Genomic DNA, 16,259 nt, shown 5'->3' with positions numbered 1-16,259 from the left:
CCCAGGAATGTGTCAATAAAGTTTCCCCTTCCTGGGACAATGAATTCACGGTGTTCTTATTTCAATTTCCAGGAGTGTATAATGAATGAAATTACCGACTTAAACAACTTCACCGATAGTACTTGTGACACGCAGTGTAATGATGACAACCCTGCGTTCAGCGACAATCAGTGCGTTCCAACCACTAAAGATGATTTTTATCTTACTGATGAACAAACGAACTCAATTGTCTCCTCTGTTAATTTGACGACAATTGATGACGCGGGGCGCACTACTGTAATGAGCGCTGCCCAGCATTACACACCCGGTTTGGAAAATTCAAGTAATGTACAGAGAAATTTTTCTAATGAAAATGGACAGTGTACTGAAAGTACGACGGATCTATTTAATTCCGAAATAGTGTCTGACAGTGTACATTTGACTGGCGAACCTTTTTGTAAATCTCAGATTAACCAAATGGTTACAGAAAGCGAGACAATTGCAGATCCACCATTAAATAGCACAGAGGATAGAAATGCTAATTTTGGCTTGGATCAAACGACGGCATTATTGTTACAAATTCTTGAACAGAACAAACAACAGAATGAAAGACAAGACAAAAATCACAAAGAACTTAGTGAACAGGTCAGACAACATAGTGAAGATAACAAACAAGATAACGAAAAACTCAAACACTACTTTAATGAAAAATTAGACAACAATTCCAGGCAGCTTAGTGAAGAAATTAGAGCCGTTGCCGTGCAGTGTCATGACACTAAGGAACAGTTGCGCGAGGAAATTGAGGCTTGTTCAAGAAAAAGTAGCGAAGAAATTAGGTCTGTTGCTCAGGAATTAAGGGAAATGCAAACAGCTGTAACAGAAACACTTAGAGACGAAATTAGCGGAGTCGCTAAACAATGCTCTGAAAAAGCTACACAATTACGCGACGAGTTTAAAGCAATGACAGCAGAACTTTCGCGGACAATGGATGCAAAGATTGACGCGAAATTCGACCAACAGAACACTCAAATTGACGAACGTTTTAGTCTTCACATACAAAACAGTGATACGCGTTTCCGCAAATTTATTCAGGATCAAAATTAAGTAAAACGTCAAGTCATGGAAACAATCACTGCACAAAGACAGGAAGACAAACGTAAATTGTTTGCGAAAGCCAAGACATATGTAGACAACAATATTGCTACAGTGTTCGACGAAATTAATACCATCAAACAGTTGAACACAGAATTACGTGATGAAATTTCCGATCTTAAATCAAAAACAGATACACACACAGCAGATATTCAGACAGTGACAGACAGATTTGAACAATTAGAACTAACACAGGATTGCGATGTCATCAAAGCTGACGTTAAAAAATTGAACGAAACCACACGTAAATTACAAAAACAGATTAATACTTCTGACACTAAAAACGATGATCAGGTAAAAATACTGACTGAAAAATATGATGAATTGGCCAGTCGTATTGACGTTATCGAAAGTACTAATGACAATAAATCAGACGATACTGCACCGATTTCATTTAATCAAACACCTGAATTCCAAAATTTACAACAGACAATTAATGAGATAGATTCATCTAATAACACCTTGCGTGGAAAATTGTCAAGTTTACAGCAGAAGTAACAGAGATGAAAAATATTTCAGATAATAACACATCACAGCAGACGCCACTTTTCGAACATTTGTCAGACTCACGCAGCGCGTACAATTTGAGCAATTTACAGAGACTACGCGACTTAAAATCCGAAAAGCTACGCGACGTAAAATCTGAAAAGTTACGCAACTTGAAATCCGAAAGGACACAGACAAACAGATTCTCACACAAACCTGAAAGTGTTCTCAAATTCAGTGACGAGAACGTTGATTATAAGCAATTTGCATTTGTAAAAAAATCTAAGGAATTTAATAATGACAGAGCACAGATACACGATTTGAACTGGATACGTCGATTTATTTTTGTATTTTTAATAGCATTGCTTGTAATGAAGAAACAACAATTAGCATGGATACAGCAATTTATTTCTGAATTTTTACCGCCATTGCCTATAACACGAAAGCTGAAATTTATTTGCAGCGCGTAAAAAACCTCAGGGGATTCATTACGCTTTAATGAATATGTGCCGTAGCGTGCATAGGGCCCCGAGCTGTAGTAGTGCTGTTTCATCTTTAGTTTTCTGCACTGCTGCCTTCTCTTCTACTATCCTTTATATCTATCAAAACAGCTCTTTAACTATTGCTCTACCTAGAATTAAGAAAAATGACTAATGAAAACCCGATAAGACAAGTTTTTACCGAAAGTGACAATTTTTCATCAGATGCTGCAGGAACGACAACCACCAGAATACCTAACCAACAATGTAATGCACAAGGTCAACCAAACTTTAATGTTACGCCGCGTGCACGTATAGTCTCAGCTACAACAAATAGTAACGCACGCCAGCAAAGAAATGAGTACGTACAGAAAACACACTATTTCAACTCCTATCGCACTGCACCGTATAGAAATGACTATCATGATAAACGTAAAAATAATGAGCACAATTTTTCAGCGTACATTTAATAACAGTCGATTTTTTCAGCAGCAAGAACATCAGCAACAACATATTATCATGAATGTAGCAGACAATAGGTGTCATTCATAGCGTAATACCTGTACGTCAGGAAGAAATAACAGAACTGTTCAAATAGTTGAAATGCCGCAACATCCTCCAGAAAATAATAACACGTCAGATAGAATTTGACCAGATACAGTACAGGTTGCATATTCCAGTAACGTAAGCCATAATTTTGACACGCAGAATCTTGTTCACGAAACTGTTATTAATTTTGACGCCATCCGACACACGTTTGCAAGAAAGACATTATCACGACGTACGTAGACGACATTCTTATTGCAGAAGCTAACTGGACTGAACACAATCTGACTCTTGAACAATTGTTGCAAACTTTTCGTGCACAAGGACTCACAGTTAATCTCAGTAAATCGCATTTTGGTAAAACTTCTATAAAATTTCTTGGACACGTAATTTCAGCAGAAGGCATTGCGCCTGATCCGGAAAAACTTCAAGCTCTACGTGACATTACTGTTCCTACGACGAAGAAACAATTACGCAGCTTTTTGGGCTTCATTAACTTTTTTCGTAAATTTATTCATCATTCTGCTTTAGACACACCTAGATTATGCCAATTGACAGGTAAAAACACTATTTGGTCTTGGGATAAGCAAGCACACTCTGAATTTGTGAACCTGAAAGAAGCCTTGTTGAATGCTCCACTTTTATCGCACCCAGATCTTACCAGAAATTTTTCCATTGCCACCGACAGTTCCAACACAGATTTAGGCGTACATGTTTTTCAGGAAATTGAAGAAGATGGTTGTACAGTAATTAAAAACATCGCATTTTCAAGTCGCATTCTGTCGCCTGCTGAACGAAATTATTCTGTTACAGAACTGGAAACGTTATGTGTTGTATGGCACTTTCTTTATGGCAGACATACCACCGTCTACACAGATCACAGAGCGATACAATTCTTACTTTCGGCTAAATTCACTCACGACAGATTAAGCAGATGGAAGCTTTATTTACAGGAATTTAATTTTACATTTGTTCACATTCCCGGCACACAAAATGTTGTAGCAGACGCACTATCTCGTTCTCTCAGCAATAATCAGCAAGACATCGCAACCAACAAATGCAAAGCAAATTTCAGCGTCATGTACATTCAGCAAGTTGCATTTGAAAATTTTATTTCGTCGTCATTACAGGACATAGCAAAAGAGCAAAGTAAAGACAATGTGTGGAAAGAAATTAAACACCTTTGGCAAAATAAGAATAATGTTACGATTAGAAACCATTACACTGTACGCAATGACATTATATTTCGCCGCTCTCATCCTGACAGCAATAATTGGTTATTATGCATTCCTGACGAACTGTTTAACAAATTAATATGGTATACTCATTAAGTTACGCACATTACGGAGCCAGAAAATGTTTTCTTATACTGAAACAGAACTGTTATTTCACCAACATGGAAAAACGTATACGACGAGTTTTAGCGTCATGTAAAATTTGCCAGAAAGCTAAATCAGAAACCACTTCACATATTCCTCCATTATATCCCGTTGTACCTGTTAAATTAAGACACATGGCCGCAGTAGACATTTTTGGTCCGATTCCGAGAACTAACAGAGGTTTTTGCTACATCTTTGTTGCTGTTGAACTCACTTCAAAATTTGTTACTTTCACTCCGTTACGCAAAGCTACTGCTAAAACTGTTTCGAAAGCATTTGTAAAACATTTTCTATTTCATGTAGGGCATGTGATGAGAGTAATTTCCGATAATGGATCACAATTTCGTTCTGCTATATGGAAACGCATGTTACGAGCTAGAAACATTTCTCCGATCTATATATCCAAGTACCATGCTTCTTCGAACCCTTGTGAACGATTAATGAAAGAAATTGGTAAACTGTGTAGAATACACTGCCACAAAAGACATATTGATTGGGACACACACATATTCTCATTCCAAGATGTAATTAATTCCATACCAAATGAATCCACTATGCTATCTCCGACTGTTATACTGAAAAATGTTGAACCACCAAACAAAATTACAGAATTAGTTAACTTTCCTACATCTCGTCGACTACGACACCATGAAATAATTGACATTGCACTGAACAACATCAAACGTGCCGCAGAGCGCCGGTGAAGACAGCAAAAACAGGTTTGTACACGCCGAGACTTTCACATTGGACAGAAGATATTAGTACGTACACACTATTTATCCAGCAGAATAAAAGGTAAGTGCAGTAAATTTGAACTTCTATACGCAGGTCCATATCGGATTCGCAGCATTCCTCATCCCAATGTTGTACACGTCGAAACTCTGAGAAGCAAAAAAAGGTAAAGGCAACCACCATGTCTCTAACATTAAACCCTTTATTGAGTGAAGACACTTTATGATTTAACATGCTATGATGCCATTTACACATTTTATGACTATTTCTGCAATTATATTTATATGACTACTTACTGATGATTATCGTATTTTTTCTTGGCAAGTGCCCGGCAAGGTAAGGTTAGCAGGTCGCTCTTCTTGTCATTACACATCAGACCGTGCATATTTTTTCAGATAAACTTACGTATCTTATGAATAATTATGCAATTTTGCCTAGTGACATATTAATTTTATTAAATTCTCTCTCCATTAAAGTCTTTAATTCTCGCCTCTATTAACTACACAACATATAAGCTGAACACGAAGAAGGTCACATTTCTTGTCATCATTTTTTTTATGTATGTACGATTGTTTCATGTTTGTTGGTATGCACTATGAAATGGTTAAGATATAGCAAACACCAGTTGACTTTGACATTTTTTGCCCTATGATATCTCAACATCGTGACTGTTTTACATTTTTTTTTTTTTTTTTTTTTTTTTTTTTTGCTGTTGCATTGTGATATTCTGTGTACATTTTTGCCTTTGAACACTGTCTATGCTTTTGACATATTACGTTTTCTGTCATGTTATGCTGTATGCTTAATTATGTTACCATAAACCAGTCATTATTTAGTGAGTATATGATGTAAATGCAAGACATTAATCTTTGTTCATCATTTTCAGAAAGAAATAACGTGTAAAGGAAATAAATTAAACAGAAATGGGAATTTCACCTACGGAATAGACGAAAGAAGATACAAAAACCTTATGAGGAAGAGTAAATGGATCAGAATTAACAAGCATTAACAAGAATATACTATACACATCGTAGAATAGCAGTCTTAACTAATTTTTTCTTTCAGAATACGAAGCGATTGATGCAGGCTGTCAGACAGAACTACACATCTTAGTTTTAGTGATGGAATATGCTAGAGATAAGGAATAGTTGTGTAATGAGTAATGAAGTGACTTTTTTGCAGATGATAATGAATGCTGATGAATAATGATGAAGAATATGCTACTATGAATAATGAAGTTTTTCTTTACAGGTGATGATAATAATGGAGTTATGATAATATGGATAATGAAGTGATGGATAATGAAGTTTTTTTTTCTTTACAGATGAGGATGATGTTGAAGTTTATGTATTTATGCTATGTAGTTATTTAAGTATGTGTTGTAGTTTGTTTTGACAGTATGTTTTATATCGTATGGTATGATGACTGAAGGTTTTGGAAAGGACAGCTAGAGAACAAATACACTCCTGGAAATTGAAATAAGAACACCGTGAATTCATTGTCCCAGGAAGGGGAAACTTTATTGACACATTCCTGGGGTCAGATACATCACATGATCACACTGACAGAACCACAGGCACATAGACACAGGCAACAGAGCATGCACAATGTCGGCACTAGTACAGTGTATATCCACCTTTCGCAGCAATGCAGGCTGCTATTCTCCCATGGAGACGATCGTAGAGATGCTGGATGTAGTCCTGTGGAACGGCTTGCCATGCCATTTCCACCTGGCGCCTCAGTTGGACCAGCGTTCGTGCTGGACGTGCAGACCGCGTGAGACGACGCTTCATCCAGTCCCAAACATGCTCAATGGGGGACAGATCCGGAGATCTTGCTGGCCAGGGTAGTTGACTTACACCTTCTAGAGCACGTTGGGTGGCACGGGATACATGCGGACGTGCATTGTCCTGTTGGAACAGCAAGTTCCCTTGCCGGTCTAGGAATGGTAGAACGATGGGTTCGATGACGGTTTGGATGTACCGTGCACTATTCAGTGTCCCCTCGACGATCACCAGTGGTGTACGGCCAGTGTAGGAGATCGCTCCCCACACCATGATGCCGGGTGTTGGCCCTGTGTGCCTCGGTCGTATGCAGTCCTGATTGTGGCGCTCACCTGCACGGCGCCAAACACGCATACGACCATCATTGGCACCAAGGCAGAAGCGACTCTCATCGCTGAAGACGACACGTCTCCATTCGTCCCTCCATTCACGCCTGTCGCGACACCACTGGAGGCGGGCTGCACGATGTTGGGGCGTGAGCGGAAGACGGCCTAACGGTGTGCGGGACCGTAGCCCAGCTTCATGGAGACGGTTGCGAATGGTCCTCGCCGATACCCCAGGAGCAACAGTGTCCCTAATTTGCTGGGAAGTGGCGGTGCGGTCCCCTACGGCACTGCGTAGGATCCTACGGTCTTGGCGTGCATCCGTGCGTCGCTGCGGTCCGGTCCCAGGTCGACGGGCACGTGCACCTTCCGCCGACCACTGGCGACAACATCGATGTACTGTGGAGACCTCACGCCCCACGTGTTGAGCAATTCGGCGGTACGTCCACCCGGCCTCCCGCATGCCCACTATACGCCCTCGCTCAAAGTCCGTCAACTGCACATACGGTTCACGTCCACGCTGTCGCGGCATGCTACCAGTGTTAAAGACTGCGATGGAGCTCCGTATGCCACGGCAAACTGGCTGACACTGACGGCGGCGGTGCACAAATGCTGCGCAGCTAGCGCCATTCGACGGCCAACACCGCGGGTCCTGGTGTGTCCGCTGTGCCGTGCGTGTGATCATTGCTTGTACAGCCCTCTCGCAGTGTCCGGAGCAAGTATGGTGGGTCTGACACACCGGTGTCAATGTGTTCTTTTTTCCATTTCCAGGAGTGTATTTTTATACACATTTCACTACCTGTTAATTCGAAGTTCACTACTTTTCAGCATAAAATGCGTTTCTTCTTTCAGCTTAATAATCCATTTTTCTTATATATTTTTGCAGGAGAAATTATTTATGAAATTAATGTGCTATAAGCAGTTGTTCATTGAATCTATGTCATTTATGAATGTGATTACATATACTCTACTTGTTTCATAACGTTGCCACAGCTGACTCATGACAAATGACGTTACACATTTTCATTTACAGGAACAACCCAGAAGCAATTTCTTTTTTACTTTTTCTTGCTTTCCCCTATAATTCCCCAAAGCAATGTAATGCTAACAAAAAAAAATGTGTTACCAGTCCAAAATAATGCTACCCGTTTAAGAGAGTTCTTAATAATACTGATCAGCTCTGAATAGTATGTCAATTGAATACATAAATACTATGTGCATAATTTCAGTGAATAATACTTTTATTCTGCTGTTCTCTGTAAAATGTCCTCTGTAAAGCGGATGACTTTTGATGATTTGCAAATAGGCAATCAATTTCAATGTTGTCTGTAAAACGAATGACTTCTGATGATTTGTAATTAAACAATCAATTTCAATGTTATCTATAAAACGAATGACTTCTGATGATTTGTAATTAGGCAACGAATTTCAATGTAAAACGAATGACTTCTGATGATTTGTAATTAAGCAATCAATTTCAATGTTATCTGTAAAACGAATGACTTCTGATGATTTGTAATTGGGCAACGAATTTCAATGTAAAACGAATGACTTCTGATGATTTGTAATTAAGCAATCAATTTCAATGTTATCTGTAAAACGAATGACTTCTGATGATTTGTAATTCGGCAACGAATTTCAATGTAAAACGAATGACTTTTGATGATTTGTAATTAAGCAACGAATTTCAGTGTTATTTGTAAAACGAATGATTTCTATGATTTATAATTAGGCAATGAGTGCCAATATTGTCAGTATAATGCCAAACAATGAACATTATTCTGTAATACTACATACATGGTACAGAAATGTTCAATAACTGGGCAATGAATGCCGCAAACTACTAATGTAATTTTCAGTGAAGACTAGTATGAGACTTAATGTCCTTCACCTTCTGGCCTAACTACCCTGAATTACTGCAATATCCATTTGTCCTGTTATCCTTATGATCATGGAGCACTATATTTGGTTTTTGCACTAATTCCACGTTGGTGTGCCTTGTAAGAGCGTGGTGTTGACACGACATGCTGTCCACCACCGTGAGCGATGGAGACGTTATTATGGTCCCACTGTTTGGTGTACCTGATGTACTGCCAAAATGATAACATGGAATATTACTACGACATTTCAGTGTCTTGGCTACGCTGATAAACACTTCTGGGAAAATAACTTCAGATTGTCTCACTTGGTGTTGTACTTCTGTGGAAAGATATGGACTTTCAGTGCAGCTGCGTGCAACCTAAGTGCTACAACCATGACGCAATCCTTCCTATTCCTTTCCTAATTCTTGTAAAATCAAAAAGTCATATACAGTGCGTGTGCATTTCCTTTCATTTGTTAATCAGTTGTCCTGAAATTACTAAAGACTTCTATAATGCATGTGGACTTTATTACACACCTTGATTTGTTTGTTTGTTGTAGAAAAATACTAGAGAGTGTTACAGTGTGTGCACTTTTGCCATTTGTTAATATGTTTTGTACTTAACTTCAGTGAGTGTACACTTCATGCCATTTGTACTCATTACATATACATTTGTGATTTCCTGATATGTTCACTACTTTAGTGCGTGTGCACTTTTGTCATTTGTCAATATGATATGTACTCATTAGGTTTATTTGTCGTAAAAATATTAGAGTTTTATAGTGCATGTGCACTTTATGTCATTTGTACTCATTACGTATACATTTTGATTTGCTGATATGTTCTGAACTGCAGTGCATGTGCACTTATGTCACTTGTCAACATGATTTTTTTGTTGTGAAGATGCTAAAGAGTTTTTCAGTGTGTGCACTTATGTCTTATGTTCTGTACTCATTGTCATTGTCTGAAATGTTTTGTACTTGGTGCATGTGCACCACATTTAATTCATGTTCTACATCTGAATATTCTGTGAATCGTAAAAGTTAATTTGTTACAAAAAATTTGTTGCTCATGGCAAGTCCAAATGACTCACCATCGCTGCCAAATTTTTGCCCCCCCAGTGGAGGGTTATGAAACGCGTATGTACTCGGTAGCAGCGATGGCGAGGCATGACAGAATCTCTTACCAGAGAATTATTTATCGTTGCTAGTCTGCGCTTGACCGTGCGAGAGGATGCAGTTGCGGGAGTAGTTGGAGAGCAGTAGCGCGTGCGAGAGGATACAGTTGCGAGAAAGTTGTTGTACGTAGCGAGTCGCGAGAGCATGTGGTTCGTTCGTGCTAGTAGCGCGCGAGAGACAGTCGGAGTTGTGTGTGAGGAGTCGGCGGGCGTCGACATGGGGCTCTGGTCAAGGTTCAGGACGAGGTGTATTTTTTAATAAGGTAATGAAGCAGCATTGCGCTCATCTGATAATGTAATGTATCTTAACAGTAATTAATTTGTTCAAGAATCGCCCCAATAATAATTTTTTTCTGAAAGCAATTTTTAAGAAAATAATCATTACAATTGAAACAATACTTCCTATGCTTTTCCTGCCAGAATCAATTTATCAGATTTGCACAGGGCCTAAGGTCATCGCAGATGACCTTATAAAATTTATCAGGTTGATCATAACGTTAATTTTGTGGGGACTTAATATTTTTGCACATTGTTATTATAATTGAGTTTTACTACTGTGGGAAGCTAACATTTGGCTCTATTTGCATTTTCATTCAATTCATATTAATAAAAAATAATTCCGGGGAGGTTACACTTAGCACGATGAGTATTCACATTTAAAATATTTTGTTTCATTTTTGCGGGGACGTTACACTTGGTTCTATTCCCATTAACATTTAATTATTGTCTTTTCAAAATTCTCCAAAGAAATTATATTAATGTCTTTTTTTCAAAATTCTCCGGTGAAATTACACTATGACTAATTTTTCAAAAATTCTCCGGGGATGTTAAAACGTACATTTTATTTTTGGCTACCGTCACTTGGAAAACTCTGTTCACATCCACTTTCATGTCTGATGAAAGAGATTGAGCGATGCAACAGACGTAATATGTCCCCTTTTGTCTTACAATGCTTGCATGTTCAGAACATCTAACAGAGAGGGATTTTCACATGGTAAAGCACGTCCAAGAACTTCCCTATCGGGGGCAAGTCATATTATAGCACCAGAAAGCGTCAAATCAGCATATGAGTCCCGGTGGCCCTCAGTAACAAAGCGGAAATGACAGTTAAGCCCACGATGTTTCACTGTCCTAGCTACTTGCAGCTGTTGCAGCCATTTTTGACAATGGTGGAGCTCAATGCGAGCAGCTATAACATGAGCATGTTTGCGATGATAATTAGAGAGCAAGTGATACATTTCACCAAAAGAGAGACTGGCACACTCCTGAAGAAGAGCTAGCTGATGCAAGGAGAAATCCACATAAAAAATAAAGCCTGACACAAGGTGGTGTGGGTGACTTCTAAAGCTTGCTGGTTGGTGAGAGCTTGCTGTAGTTCAACAAGAAATTGAAGAATTACATCAAATGAAATGTTGGCTATATACTGACTCAAGAAATGAAACATGCAGAGCAGAATACTGCACTCATCGTCAAATATCTTGTAACACTGTACAGACACTATATCAGAAGTAACACCAACTAAGTTTTATTCTGCTTCCACCATGAAGAGATTCACAATGGTACTGGATGAAGTATAGAACGGTATAAAGTCTCAAACTATAGATCATGCCACTATACAGTCTCGTAGGCAAGCATATAGCAAGCAAGTAAACCTGGTGTCATTCCATGTCAAGTGTCCCAGTTTAGAAGATGATCCCAGCTCGACCATCTTCAATTTTGATTAAATTTGTACAGGATGTACCTGAGGGCCCTACATGAACTTAAGCAAGGTTCCAGGCTCAACTGTAACTTGGTTGAGGTGCTAGAGACATTTTCGTGAAGACCACTTTTACAGAGGCCGAAAAGTCGTGAAGAAATCGTCAAGTTTGACATTCCATTGTTCCTAATGTAAAAGAGCTAGACTCTTGCTTCTGGGTATAGCGGTACACCTCAGTGTGCTCTACACACAAATGTTTCAAGTAGAGTTGAGAAAGCAATGCATTTGGCATAATTTCAGTTTAAAGTGGGCAACAAATCATATTGCGAGAAATTTGGCCCATAGTTTAACGAGGCAAAAGTAGGGGAGAAAATGCGCTACTGACCTGGTCTTTTACCTAACTACTGTCTGTCTGGGTGTTTAGTATACATAAATTTTGGCCTGGCTTGTGTGTTTAATTACTGTGCCACCATCCTGTAAATTTACTAAAAAACATGATTGTATCAAAATATACCCGTGTTCAAAGTCATGTATATCAAAATGGATACCTACCACATTACACTCATTAACACCATTCAATAGAGTGCATTTCATTCTATTAGAAAAAACTTATTTTAATTTTGGTGTCTCTATGGGTAAGGTGCAAAAAATTTGCCTAAACTATTGACTTTTTTGGTAATTCAAAAAATCCTTGCATTGGTCCATGGTGGCTACGCACTACCAATCTCAAGACTGGTAACCCCATCACCAAGGGGGCACGCCCGATAGCCATGCTAGGTCAGCCATGGGTGGGTCTCTTTACTGCAGGTTTCCAAACCTGTAAGTGGCTCCCAAGCCGGAATGCGAATATCTAGCAGGTTCCCAAGTCAGAATGTGGGTATCTCGCAGGTTCTCAAGCCGTTTTTGGGTCTCTCTGTGGTTCCCAAGCCGTAATACAGAATTCTTCAATTGTTAAATGTTTTAAATTTTTTGATGATGTCCATAAACTATTGCTTCTGGCAAACTGTATTGCTGCCCCCTCATTAAAGCAGCTGGGACTGGTATGACTGCAATTATATGTTGTTCTGGGATCCAGCATACGTCTCTTCTAGTAGGCCAATGAAATGATTGAGCAGTTCCATGAGGATGCATGGAATCAATTAAGGCATCTTTTTCTTCACGTGAAACTTCACAGATATTTCCTATCCACTGTTTTCCATCATAAACACAAGCAACATACTGGCCAGGCTGTAGTTCATTAATGGCGACATGTATAGTAGCAACTTTAGCATGTCGGTTAACATTCACCATAAAGGACAATGTATCATTTGATACTCTGTGAATCTTAAGTCGCTTTTCATCAATTGGCACAAAATGGTGATGGTCTCCAGTACCAGACACTGTACATCCATCCTCAAAACGTTTCTCTTGATCAATATTTGCATCTTCAATAATTTCTTTTTTAATATAAATTAAATGCCATGAACATTTTTTTGCAATATCCAAAGAGATCAGTCGGTGTTAAGATTTGGTTGTCAATTGGGCGTTGAAGGCTAGCTCTTGTTTCTAAGCGCTTAACTGCGCCCCCAATTCAGTCACATGGTGATTTCCCATGGCTTGTTCCGAAAAAATTCCATTCTGCAGTAATTCCAAAATCTTTTTGATGATGGCAAAAATTTAGGAAGCTCTTAAAATTTTCGTACTGTGCTGCAGAACCATCCTTAAAATAAAGAATATGCTTAATTTCTTTAAAAATGCACTTAAGGGATTTGTTGAAGTACGTTAAAAACACATGCACTGCAACTGTATCATGTCGGAGGCAATCACTGATCATGCTGTAACTGACACTCTTTAGGTCTTCATTACCTTTGCAGTAAATGCCAAATGGATGTATTGTAGCTTTACTATTTTCCCAATGGAATCCCTGCACTGCATCTTGGACAATAAAGGAGTAATTTTCTGTGAAATCCATTAATATAATCAAATCTCCTGGTTTGAGACCTTCTTTACTGAACTGCAAATGCTTGCTCTGATGCTTTGCAATGTAGTGGTGAGTAGAAAGGGCCAACAGTTCTGTAACTAATAGTTCAATGAATTCTTCAACTGTCATTTCTCTGGTTTCAAGTGTATCTCTATCAGTGTGAGTCGATTGTTTGAACTGTATTGGATCCTCAGGATCAATATCTGCAAAAGCGCTTTCCAAATATTCATTTAGAGCTTCTGTTCCTGGACATACTTCACAGCGATGAAGCATACAGTCCTTTGTTTCCAAATTACAGACAATTTTGCTCAGTAAAATTTTGTAATCTTCTTTTATTGGGCTATGTACCAACATTAGTTTCACATTTTGATGTATTGTGCAGACACAAACTGAATTTGAACCAGCTGTGCCTACAGTCACACACCACTTTGGCCTTAATTCACAAAATTTGGAAAATCCAATTTCCGGTCCATTTTTATTGCGGTACGCAACAAACATTTCTTTTAAGTTGCTCAGTAATAAGTATTTGTTTTTTAACCTTTTCTCCATCTATCCGAACTGTAATAAAGTCCTTTTTTCCTGGACAAATCCGACTAAACTTTTCATCATAAAAATTGTCTATGACTCTTGCCTTCATATCCTCAGAAAGCTTTCTCCCACATTTACCTTTGGGCTGTGCCTATATTCCCTGTTCAGCTTTTAACTTTCTTGCCTTCCATACCATTCTTTCTGAAACACATAATTCTTCCATAGTCTTTTTGATAGACCAGCGTTAGGGAAAGGACAAAATTTGAATTTTCTCGTTATTATTTGATATATGTAATTTTTCTTTCAATTCTTGGATCAGCTCAACGTAATCTGAACAAATCAAGGATTGCTTGTTTGTGGATGGTTGCTCCAATTCAGTGGGATCAAGTCCTCCCACTTCTGCACCTTCAACTTGATGTATTTTGCGCTTTGCATATCCTTTTGTATCCCTTGCACCAATTCATTGAAATTTTAATGCTGATATTCCAACTGATGTTAAGCTTGTATTCAAATTGTGAGCAACATTAGTCTCATCATCTTCATCTGACTGATATGTAACGTACATTTGTGAATATTTCAGTGTATCAAATTCTTTTCTACAGGAAGGGCATATTATTTGGCCTGGTTTAATATCATACATGGTTATCCTTTTTAGTAGGTCAGCTATTTCTATGTGATTGAGTGCAGTGTGGTTTTTCTTGCCAAATGGGTTGCAGCATGATCTTTGCACAAATTCTAATCTTTTTAGGAGTAAAACTTCATAATGGAAGCAGAGTTGAGTATTTTCAGTAGAGTGTAAACCAGTCCGTCTAGTAAGTAATTCTTGTTGTTCTAAGGAAAGTTGCTTTACAGCTTTGAGTCCTTTTAAGGTACTGTATGTCGTTAAATGGCATGGGGAATCAGTATTTCCAAAACTGCGTATATTAACTTGATCTTTTTCTTCCATTTTAGCAGGAACTTGATATGCTTCAGACACTAAAATCAAATCGTCGAGTCCTAAATAAAGAAAAGAAATAAAATTAATAAGCATTCAGCTTCCCAAAAATTATGTATCAGTCTCAGGTTCATTGCTAAATTTAACCATTTAACTGTACTAGTCACAAACGGGTTTAAAATCACCGAATAAACAGCAAAATGAGTATTTAAACAATGAAGACATAATCAACAAAACTCCAAATTTTAGGCGACATTTTTGCACCTTACCCAAAGAGACACCAAAATTGAAATAAGTTTTTCTAATAGAATGAAATGTGCTCTGTTGAATGGCGTTAATGAATGTAATGTGGTAGGTGTCCATTCTGAGATACATGACTTTGAACACGGGTATATTTTGATACATTCCTGTTTTTTAGCAAATTTACAGGATGGTAGCACAGTAATTAAACACAGAAGTCAGGCCAAAATTTGTGATATACTTAACACCCAGACAGACAGTAGTTTGGCATAAGACCAGGTCAATAGCGCATTTTCTCCACTACTTATGCCTCGTTAAACTATGGGGCAAATTCCTTGTGTCATGATTTGTTGCCCACTTTGAACTGAGATTATGTATGCCAAATGCATTGCTTTCTGAACATTTGAACTTTGAACTGAGATTATGTATGACAAATGCATTGCTTTCTGAACATTTGTGTGTAGAGCACACAAAGTTGTACCACTATACCCAGCAGCAAGAGTCTAGCTCTTTTAGATTAGGAACAGTGGAATGGAAAACTTGACAATTTCTTCACGATTTTTCAGTCTCTGTAAAAGTGGTCTTCACGAAAATGGCTCTAGCACATCAACCAAGTTACAAGTGGGCCTGAAACTTTGCATAAGTTCTTGTAGAGCCCTCAGGTACATCCTGTACAAATTTCATCAGAATTGAAGGTGGTCGAGCTGGGAACCCTATGACACTTCACCCATTGGTGAGGCCGAGGGTCCGGCATGCAGGTCTTATTAGATTAGATTAGTACTTGTCCATAGATCATGAATACGACACTTCGTAATGATGTGGAATGTGTCAGGTTAATAAAAGGTGTCTATACAAGATATTACTTTACACAGAATATAACATGACACTTAATATTTTAAATTTTTTTTTGTAGGGGTTGAGGAAATTACCCACTTATTATATCCAAGAATTCATCTAATGAGTAGAAGGAGTTGCCATTAAGAAATTCTTTTAATTTATATTG

Source organism: Schistocerca nitens, chromosome 5 (assembly GCF_023898315.1).
Source record: "Schistocerca nitens isolate TAMUIC-IGC-003100 chromosome 5, iqSchNite1.1, whole genome shotgun sequence".
NCBI classification, from domain to species: Eukaryota; Metazoa; Arthropoda; class Insecta; order Orthoptera; family Acrididae; genus Schistocerca; species Schistocerca nitens.
Note: the sequence above shows the minus strand (reverse complement) of the source record.